General features: G+C 46.4%; 1 pseudogene; it reads left to right on the forward strand.

Annotated features, from left to right (window-relative positions):
* The first annotated feature begins 8,667 nt into the window (after positions 1-8,667).
* LOC122429167 lies at positions 8,668-9,330 on the forward strand (annotated as a pseudogene).
* The last annotated feature ends 1,871 nt before the right edge of the window (positions 9,331-11,201 follow it).

Genomic DNA, 11,201 nt, shown 5'->3' on the forward strand with positions numbered 1-11,201 from the left:
TGGTCTCCCCATCCTATTCCTCCACCATCTTAGTTCCCTCCCCATCTGTAGGTAATTTGTAGTGCTGGCCCATAGGTCGACTAGACAGTGGGACAGAATCTGGTCTGAGGACAAGGATTTCGGGTCAGAAGAAATAGTTCTAAACTCTTAGTTCTGCTGGTGCATTCAGAGTGATCATCTAGTACCCATCCTGCCCTTCACCCCCACTCCAGCTCTGGCAGTGAAATAAGGGTTTTATTGACTTGTTTTTCCCTTGGTGACAGTTCCAAGAGGAGATCAAGCTGCAACCCCTACTCATACTGCAAAGGGTAAAGAAATACCTCAGAGCCTGTGCTCACTGGATGTGGGGAACTAACGCCCTGACTAAATGAAAGTGGCCCTAGGAGATCAGGTGAGATAGAAACCCACATCCAAACAGGAGTAAGTCTCCCTTCTTGGGTACAAGCCACTGGGTATGAAATTCTACAAGAGACTGGCACTTGAGACATCAAGGTCTAAACTCTTCTTTAATCAGCTATGTGTAAAGCCTCCTCAGACAACCACTTTGCTTTCTTGCATTTCTTTTTCTTTGGGATGGCATTGGTCACTGCCTCCTGTACAAGATTACAAACCTCCACCCATAGTTTTTCAGACAATAAAGTGTCTAATCCTTTGAATCTATTCATTATTTCCACTGTATAAGGGATTTGATTTAGGTCATATCTGAATGGCCTAGTGGTTTTCCCTACTTTCTTCAATTTAAGCCTGATTTGGCAATAAAGAATGATCTGAGCCCCAGTCGGCTCCAGGTCTTGTTTTTCCTGACTGTATAGAGCCTCTCCATCTTCAACTGCAAAGAATATAATCAATCTGATTTAGGTATGGCCATTTAGTGATGTCCGTGTGTAGAGTTGTCTCTTGTGCTGTTGGAAAGGGCTGTTTGCAATGACCAGCAAGTTCTCTTAACAAAACTCTGTTAACTTTTTCCCTGCTTCATTTTGTACTCTAAGGTCAAACTTGCCTGTTACTCCAGTATCTAACTTCCTACTTTTGCATTCCAGTACCCTATGATGAAAAGGACATCTTTTTTTTTTTTTTTTTTGGTGTTAATTCTAGAAGGTCTTGTAGGTCTTCATAGAATCAGTCAATTTCAGCTTCTTTGCCATTAGTGGTTGGGGCATAGACTTGGATTACTATGGTGTTGAATGGTTTGCCTTGGAACAAGCCAAGATCATTCTCATTTTTGAGACTGTACCCAAGTACTTCATTTTGGACTTGTTTGTTGGTTATGAGGGCTACTCCATTTCTTCTAAAGGATCCTTTCCCACAGTAGTAGATATAATGGTCATCTTACTTAAATTCACCTATTCACATCCATTATAGTTCACTGATTCCTAAGATGTAAATGTTCACTTATGCCAGCTCCTCTTTGACTACATCCAACTTAACTTGATTCATGGACCTAATATTTCAGGTTCCTGTGTAATATTGTTCTTTACAGAACTGTACTTAACTTTCACCACCAGATATATCCACAACTGAGTGTCATTTTTGCTTTGGCCCAGCCACTTGATTCTTTCTGGACCTATTGTCCTCCACTCTTCTCCAGTAGCATATTGGACATCTTCCTACCTGGGGGGTTCATCTTCGGGTGTCATATTTTTTTGCGTTATCATACTGTTCATGGGGTTCTTGCAGCAAAAATACTGGAGTGGCTTGCCATCCCCTCCTCCAGTAGATCACATTTTGTCAGAACTCTCCCCTATAACTCATCCATCTTGGGTGGCCCTGCGTGGCATGGCTCATAGCTTCATTGATTATAAAAGCCCCTTCAACACAACAAGGCTGTTATCCATGAAGGGAAGATATCTGCTCAGTTCAATTCAGTTCAGTTGCTCGGTCGTGTCCAACTCTTTGCAACCCCATGAATCACAACTCGCCAGTCCTCCCTGTCCACTGCTACATACTGCCAAATAAAATTCAAGATTATCAACTTATATGAGAAATCTGAGAACAAGGAAAGACTTATCAAATTCATTTGGACTCTCCAAGGAGTGAGACAGGCACAAGAAGCCTCTGCTGATCCCTTGGCTCTAGTTCCTCATAGCTTTCAGGCAAAGAAGAGAAGCCCACTCTGGGTCCCTTTGTGGTCACCATCAACTTAAAAAGTGCACAACATAAAAGCTGCTAGTTAAGTTTTGTCTGGATCAAAATGAGGACTGCAGCACAGGAGACAGCACCTCAGATAGCTCTGAGAAAGTGCTCCAGGGAAGCATGGCAGGGATATATCTATCTATATATATATATATATATATATAGCAGAAAGTTTCTGGTAGTTACAAGGAACAGTCATCACCCAGAAGGGCTTTAGTGCTTTTCTAAGTATGAGGAGACACAACAATAGGGCTCATAAAATCAGCTCCTGAAAATATATAACTATCTGATGATCTGTTCTACCAGTTTTTCCCCAAGTACAGAGTTCCTCATTTCTTCTGTCTACCCTGAACTATTTTCAGGGGATATTGACGATCAGCAGCTGTGGGAGCACATGATTTAACCCCTGTAGAGGAAGATGGCAAGTGCCAATGACACAGGCCAGTTTGCAATTGACAATATAAATGCATATATGACACCTTTTCTAGTTGTCATAATTTTTTAAAATTAAAAAAAATTTAGACTGTAATGAGCTGACTGAAGGATTTTAGTTTCCCACCAGGGATGGATCTAATAGACAGAGGGCCTGAAGAACTATGGATGGAGGTTTGTGACATTGTACAGGAGGTGGTGATCAAAACCATCCCCAAGAAAAAGAAATGCAAAAAGGCAAAATGATTGTCTGAGGAGGCCTTACAAATAGCTGAGAAAAGAAGAGAAGTGAAAGGCAAAGGAGAAAAGGAAAGATATACCCATCTGAATGCAGAGTTCCAAAGAATAGCAGGGAGAGATAAGAATGCCTTTTTAAGTCATCAGTGCAAAGAAATAGAGGAAAACAATAGCATGGGAAAGACTAGAGATCTCTTCAAGAAAATTAGAGATACCAAGGGCACATTTCATGCAAAGATGGGCACAATAAAGGACAGAAACAGCGTGGATGTAACAGAAGCAGAAGATATTAAGAAGAGGTAGGAAGAATACACAGAAGAATTAAACAAAAGAGATCTTCATGACCCAGATAACCACGATGGTGTGACCACCCACCTAGAGCCAGACATCGTGGAGTACGAAGTCAAGTGGGCCTTAGGGAAACATCACTGTGAACAAAGCTAGTGGAGATGATGGAAATAGCTGAGCTATTTCAAGTCCTGAAAGATGATGCTGTTAAAGTGCTACACTCAATATGCTAACAAATTTGGAAAACACAGCAGTGGCCACAGGACTGGAAAAGGTCAATTTTCATTCCAATCCCAAAGAAATGCATGCCAAAGAATGTTCAAACTACTGCATAATTGCTCTTATCTCACATGCTAGCAAAGTAATGCTCAAAATTCTCCAAGCAAGGCTTCAATAGTAAGTGAACTGAGAATGTCCGGATGTTCAAGTTGGATATAGAAAAGGCGGAGGAACCAAAGATCAAATTGCCAACATCCATTGGATCATAGAAAAATCAAGCGAATTTCAGAAAAACATCTGCTTCATTGACTACGCTAAAGCCTTTGACTGTGTGGATCACAACAAACTGTGGAAAATTCTTCAAGAGATGGGAATACCAGATCACCTTACCTGCCTCCTGAGAAACCTGTATGCATGTAAAGAAGCAACAGTTAGAACCGGACATGGAACAACTGACTGGTTCCAAACTGGGAAAGGAATATGTCAAAGCTGTATATTGTCACCCTGCTTATTTAATTTATATGCATCATGTGAGTACATGATGTGAAATGCCAGGCTGGATAAAGCACAACCTGGAATTAAGATTGCCAAGAGAAATATCAATAAACTCAGATACACAGATGACACCACCCGTATGTCAGAAAGCCAAGAGGAACTAAAGAGCCTCTTGATGAAAGTGAAAGAGGAGAGTGAAAAAGCTGGCTTAAAACTCAGTATTCAAAAAACAAAGATCATGGCATCCTGTCCCATCACTTCATGGCAAACAGATGGGGCAACAATGGAAACAGTGACAGACTTCATTTCGGGGAGCTCCAAAATCACTGCTGGAGAAGGAAATGGCAACCCACTCCAGTATTCTTGCCTGGAGAATCCCAGGGAAAGAGGAGAGCCTGGTGGGCTGCCACCTATGGGATCGCACAGAGTCGGACACAACTGAAGTGACTTAGCAGCAGCAGCAGCAGCAAAATCACTGCAGATGGTAACTGCAGCCACAAAATTAAAAGATGCTTGATCCTTGGAAGAAAAGTTATGATCAACCTAGACAGCATATTAAAAAGCAGAGACATTGCCAACAGAGATCTGTTTAGTCAAAGCTATGTTTTTTCCAGTAGTCATGTATAGATGTGAGAGTTGAACCATAAACAAGGCTGAGTGTCAAAGAATTGATGCTTTTGAACTGTGCTGTTCAAGAGTCCCTTGGACTGCAAGGAGATCAAACCAGTCCATCCTAAAGGAAATCAGTCCTGAATATTCACTGGAAGGACTGATGCTGAAGCTGAGGCTCCAATCCTTTGGCCACCTGATGCAAAGAACTAACTTATTGGAAAAGATGCTGATGCTGGGAAAGATTGAAGGCAGAAGGAGAAGGAGATGACAGAGGATGAGATGGTTGCATGGCATCACTGACTCAATGGACATGAGTTTGAGCAAGCTCCAGGAGATGGTGAAGGACAGGGAAGCCTGGCATGCTGCAGTCCATGGGGTCACAAACAGTGGGACACAACTGAGCGACTGAACAACAACAGCAGGAGTTCGAACCTGTGCCCCTTGCATTGAGAGAACAGACTCTTAACCACTGAGCCACCTGGGAAATCTCATGTCATAATCCCAGGATCTAGAGTCTAATCTTGGCAGAGAAAGAATAAAATGGAGGGATACCAAGCGCTTTAGAGAGACTATTTTGTATTTGACACATGTATTTGAAAAGTTAGTGGCATGTAAGATATAAAGCACACTTTAAATAACTGTTGTGCAGAGTGATACACTCCAAAATGACTGCTGTGAAAGTCTTCAAGGGCTACAGATACTCCCTGAAACAGTCATTTCCATAGCTTTGTAACTACTTATTAAAACAAGCTTTTTCTGAGTCTATAATTCTGTGAAATTTTCCGTTGGTGAATCAATCTTCACAGAACAGGCTTAAAGCAGTTTCCCAGAATTTGCTTTAGGATTTGGTTTCTGCCAAGGTTGTGTTCTTCCTTGTAGACACTGGCTGCAAATCAGGCAGCTGCCACTTGAGGACAGGGGGTATTACACAACTCAGTTCCTAGGGCACAATTAATATTTAATTTTTTTCAATTCATTTTGTTCAAATATAAAGCTATTTATTAAGCCTGTCTCTGTATGCCAAGTCCTTTCTTAAGAGATGGGGGGAAAAAAATGAAAGGCATTTTCCCTGATTTGAAGAGCTCACAATCAAGAGACAAATACTGCTATCTAAGACAGACAGGCAGAGTTCTCATGTTGTAGAGGTTCTGCCTTATAAGACAGAAATCATATGTTCATGACTTCTTTACTCTTTCATTCACTAAGCAGATTGTAGAAGGTTCCATGTTTCTGGCACTGTCCTGGACACTGCATGGTGATGTGGCCTTGAGTTAACACTAATGGTGTTTGGGGTCCAGGAAGGATGAGGTGCAGCCAACAGAGGGGATGGGAGTGGGTGGTCACTGGCTTGGGCTTTGTGCATATATGGCTGGCAGAGGTCAGGGGAGGGGACCTTAATGGCAGTTGAGTCAGGAAGAGGAGCTGGACAGACCCCAGGTGAATGAGGAACAATCCAGACAAGGCTGTGATGCAGCTAGGCACTGGGATGTGTCCTCTCTGTGATGGAGGGCATGGGAGGCCTGGAGCCAATATGGCTTCAGTAGAAGGTAATGAGGCAAGGAGACTGAAAAGGACAGATGACGAGACCAAGGGATGGCAAGAGGGTCATTTCCAGAATAGAATAGGAAGACTCCAGAGGCAGATTGACTGAGGAGGACAAACAATTAATTGGGAGGCAAATGGTCCAGCAGGTTCAAGGTCACTAACCCGTGCCCTCTCCAGAAAGTCTCGCAGTTGCCATTCTGATTCTTTACCTAGCCCACTCTTGTTCTCTCAGGGGATTGGGAACCCTGTTGGTCTGCCTTCGATGGTGACAGCCTGGAAATGTGGCATTCCTTACCCCCTACACTGCCCTGCCCAGCCTGAAACCAGAAACTGCCTGTGGGTGAGTGAACACAGCTCTGATTTACATTTCCTGATTCACCTGACTTGACTCTGTGACCTAGTATGCTGATCCTCTCCAACAGGATTCCCTGCTGCTGAGACCGGAAGTAGGAGTCAGGAGTCCTCAGAGACGTAGGTATTGTCAAAGGTCACAGGGGAGCGTGGACCAAGGCTTGGGTGGCGAATTCAGTGTAGCCAGTAAGAAAGGGATCAGGGCTGGGCCACATGGAGGACAGCCCTGAATGCCTGGTTTCTGGTCAGTGGCCAATGTCTACCTAGCTCAGAACAGGGTTTGAGACCACTTCTCATTTCATTTACCCTGCTGGCCCAGGAACTGCTCTGGAAAGCAGTTTGCCATCAATGAGATGAAGGTGGCCATGGCCCTGACCTTGCTTCACTTTGAGCTGTCACCAGATCGCTCCAGGGCCCATGTTCATTCAAAGACTTGTGTTGAAGTCTAAAAATGGGATCAACTTGCAGCTCAGGAAGCTCCTCTAATCCTTGTAGGAACAAGGACAATCTCAGAGGGCCCCGGCCTGCCATCCTGTCTTGCTGTCACTCTCTCCTGTCCTTGCCTGTTTGCCCACTTCCTGCTTTGATCTGCCCGCCACCAGTGTGCCTCATCTTCTGCCTCCTGCCCAGCTGACTTTCTGTCCTCCTCTCACCTTTCTAGAGGCTCCCTATCTGCTCATCTCTCCATCTGTCTCTGACCCTCAGTATCTGACCCACTGTCCACCTGTATCCTGATTGTCTGCTCTCCTCCAGTCTGTCTAGTCTTTCCTGTGTTCCTCCCCTTCTGCCTGCCCGTCTGTCCCTGTATTCACTTCCTTTTGCTGATAAAATAATTTGCCACTGCCTTAGGGACTTAGAACAACACAAAGTTATTCTCTGATGGCTCTGGAGTGAGAAGTGTGAAAGGGGTTTCCCTGGACAAAATAACATGTTGGTGGGGCCCCTCTCCATGGATCTAGGACAGGATACCACTCCTTGCCTTTTCTGCATCTAAAATTACAATCCTTGCATTCCTTGGCTCCTGGACCCTCCTCCCTACATGAATCCAGCAACATCTTCAAACGTCCCTTTGCTTCTGTCTTCACATCACCTTCTCTTTCATCAGGACCTTTGTGATTAGATGAACAACTCAGATAAGACAGGCTTGTTCTCCTGATCTGGGGATGAGAACGAGGACACCTGGGCAGCCGTCGCTGGACCTGCTAAGTCCTGTGACCACCATCGGCCTGTACCCCGCTCTCTCCCATGAGTGATGGGTCTTCCTGTGTGTCAGTCACGTGGCTTCCCCTCTCTTGCCCTCCCTGGATATAGACTGTGTGTGTCTTCTCTGAAAGGAGCTGGATGAAACAGAAGAGAGAGGAGGGGAGGGAAGACAGTGGAGAAGAGGAGGGGAGATGACATCTGGGGAAAGTGTGCCTGGCCCCCCTGCAGCCTCACACTCTGGGGTCCCTCATTCCCCACACCCTGCCTGGCATCTGAGGCCCCCGTGACAGCTGAGTCAGGAGAAAGAGCTCGTCTGAAAAGGCTCAGAGGGAAGGCGCTCACACCAGCACCTGTCAGGGCAGGAGCCTCCTGCTCTTCCGTGGTGGCTTCCTCACCACATCTGTAGAGGGGCCCAGCCAGCACCCACCCTGTGCTGAGCGGGGAAGACTTTACAGACTTGGCCAGGTACAAGAGTCTCCTTCACCCCAGAAGAGATTTGAGCAGAGCCCAGCCTGGCCAGGTCACCAGTCCCCTTCCTCACAGGCAGGGCCTGAATCCTCTGAGGACAAGAGTGGGTGGCTAAATTGGAAGGCCTGGGAGGAACCAGCTGGGCACAAGGCTTGGCTGTTGGGAGCAGATGTCAGACCCAAATCCAGGACAGCTGGTGGCACCTCCCCCCACAGGACAGCACCTTGGAGTCCCTGGCATGCGGCCTGGCCACTCTGAGTGAGGACGGGCTTCTTCAGCCCTGCCATTCCTGGAGATCATGTTGGGGCCTGTCCTCCTGACCCTGGGCACTGACCAGAACCAGGCCCCTTGAACTCCTCCTCCAGCCTCTCTGCACCCAGCCCTGCTCTCTTCTGGTTCTGCACACAGGTCCGCCTCCCTCCCACCCCTGCCCTTCCTAGACCAGGGCCCTGGTGCCAGAGGAGACCTCCCAGCAGCCCTGTGCTGTGCTGTGATGTTGCCATGTGCCTCCTGATGGGGCCTCTCCCCAGCCAGCACCTGCAGCCGGGACCTTCAGACCAGTAATCCTCTCCCCATCTCCAGGTTCCTAGGTCTCCAGGCTAGCTCATTCTGCTTCTAGAAGTGACCAGGGGAAGGCTTCCTTCTTCAACAGGGTTGGATCACACTCTCGCTTGCTCTCTTTCTATGGCCATCTTGGTTCTGCACTCCCCATACAAAACACCCGGTGAAGCCACAGAAAACGTCCCTGCCCTAGAGCAGGAGTTGCCACAGTCCCAGGCTGAGACAAGGTCTGGAACAGAAATCAGAGCTTGAGAAACAGGATTCTACGCAAGCAACCACACAGGCCCAGCTGGCAGCAGCAGCTGAAACTGATGAAGAACCAGTCAGGAAAGCAAAACAGAGCTGGAGTGAAAAGAAGGGATGGAAGGCTATGTTCAAACTAGGTCTTTACCAGGTACAGGGGTTACTAGAGTGACTAGCCAGACATCTAAGAATATCCTTTTTGTCATCAAGAAACCAGATGTGGACAAGAGCCCAGCTTTGAATACTTAGATAGTTTTGAGGGAAGCCAAGATCGAGGATTTATCTCAGCAAGCACAATTAGCAGCTGCTGAGAAATTCAACGTTCAAAGTGAAGCTGTTTCCAAAATTCAGGAAAACACACAGATTCTAACTGTATAAGAGGAGAGCAAAGAGGAAGAGGTTGATGAAACAGGTGTGGAAGTTAAGGACATAGAATTGGTCGTGTCACAAGCAAATGTGTCAAGAACAAAGGCAGTCTGAACCCTGAAGAACAACAGTAATGATATGGTAAGTGCTATTATGGAATTAACAATAACCATCTGAATAAAGGACCTTTTTTTGGTGCTTCAAAAGAGTAACTTCAGCTGACTTTGAAGTTTGTACTGTTTCTAACATTAATAAAGTTAAAGATTCTTGTTGAATGGGAAAAAAAAAAAAAGTGGCCACTTAGACACTGTGTTTGACCAGGAATGGAGCAGTAGAGTTAGCTGGGTATGCCCTAGACAGGAAGTTTGATGGGTCCCCTGGAGCGAAGTGGCACAGAAGGGGTCAGGCTTGTCACTCTCAGAGCATGGGGCGACAGGAACTTTTTCTTCTATGCGGCCAGCCATGAACATGAGTTGTAATCACAGGATTTTACAGGAGCTGAAGAGAATGACTAAGAAGAGACCTGGCTTGTTCCAGGCAGTAGGAAAGACCCCAGTTGCATCCATACTCCTATGTGCATCTGCCAGGAGTATGGATACAACTGGGGTTGTACATGTCATATACATGTATCAACTGGGGTTGTACATACACAGGCATCCCTGTGCAACCTCAAGCTATATGTGCCCCTTACACATTCCACACTCTGCTCACACACATGTGCACAAACCCTGGATCCTATGAGGCAGCAGGATCTCTTTGGAGAGCTGGTAGGATTAAATGGAATTCATCTTTGGTGCCCACTGGTCCCCCAGCTCCCCTCTCACAGGGACCTTCCCCATTCCCTCTGACTCCAGAGCTCTCAGGGGCATGTGCCCTCAGAGAGAGATGCAATTCTACCCATAGAGTCTTAGTCAAAAGAGGGCAGAGTCAGGTTCTTTCCCTTAGTGTTTAAGTGGGATAACAGCTTCTTCTAGTCCTCCCTGACTGGCCTCCTGGCAATCCAGGGATCAGAGGAGTAGATGCACCTTAGACTTGAGTTCCACCCATGGGTCAGAGATGGATGGTACGCTGAGCTCTGCTTCCCGGGGTTGCCTACTGAAACCATTTCTTCACTCGTGCAGATAAAGTTCTGTCCAGGGCCAGGACAGAGGGGAAAGTGGGTGGCATGGGAGACACTCTGGTTAGGCCTCAGCATCCCAGCCTCAGGTGAGCAAGGAGATTTGAGTCTTGACAAGGCTTTGTAGGAGTGAGCATGAGGCCCATGGCCCGACTCCCAAGCCTGTGACCTTCTTCTCAGACCTTCTTCATCAGCAGCAGGAAGGATGTGTCTCCAGATGGTCTATCCCCAGGGCAATATAAAGACATCCTCAAGTCCCAGGGCCAGAATTCCCCCTCTCTTGCCTCTCCCCTAAAGCCCAGTTCCCTTTCTTCCTGTCCAGTTCCTGGACTGAAGCCCACTAATGGCTTTAGACTTGAACCCTAGAGGTGTATATGCCCCCAGCCATCAGGCAGGGACTACTTTGGGAAGAGCACTAATTCCCCACATGGCCCCAGCCTGAGTCCTTCTCCAAAAGTCCCTCTTTGCATCCTCATACCTCACCCTGCCTTAAAGTCTGATTCGAGCACCATCTCTTCCAGGAAGTCACCCTTTAATGTCACTCTGCCACCTTCCCCAGCCAAAACTGACATGCCCAGGGCACCAGGCAATAGTGATACAGACGCTGACTATGGCAGGAATGCCCCAGAGACCAATCTCAGAAGGGGCAGAATTTACAACCATGAAACCATAGTCCATATTCCTCAACCTCAACAGTGGTTACCAGGGAGTTTTCTCTAAAAATTCATTCTTATGTATTTTTGGTTTAAGCAGTTTTTCCCTATGTCTGTTATATTCCAGACACATACACACAAAGTTAAACAAAGAAACAGATCTCGGTAAAGGGGGCAAGCCCTGAAAGCCATCTGTCTATCATGTGGAGTGGATGAGTGTCTGATCATAACCACCAGTCCCAAGGCACAGATTCCATGTGAATGCTGTGTAGATTTTA

The sequence above is a fragment of the Cervus canadensis genome, chromosome 2 (assembly GCF_019320065.1).
Source record: "Cervus canadensis isolate Bull #8, Minnesota chromosome 2, ASM1932006v1, whole genome shotgun sequence".
Lineage (NCBI taxonomy): Eukaryota > Metazoa > Chordata > Mammalia > Artiodactyla > Cervidae > Cervus > Cervus canadensis.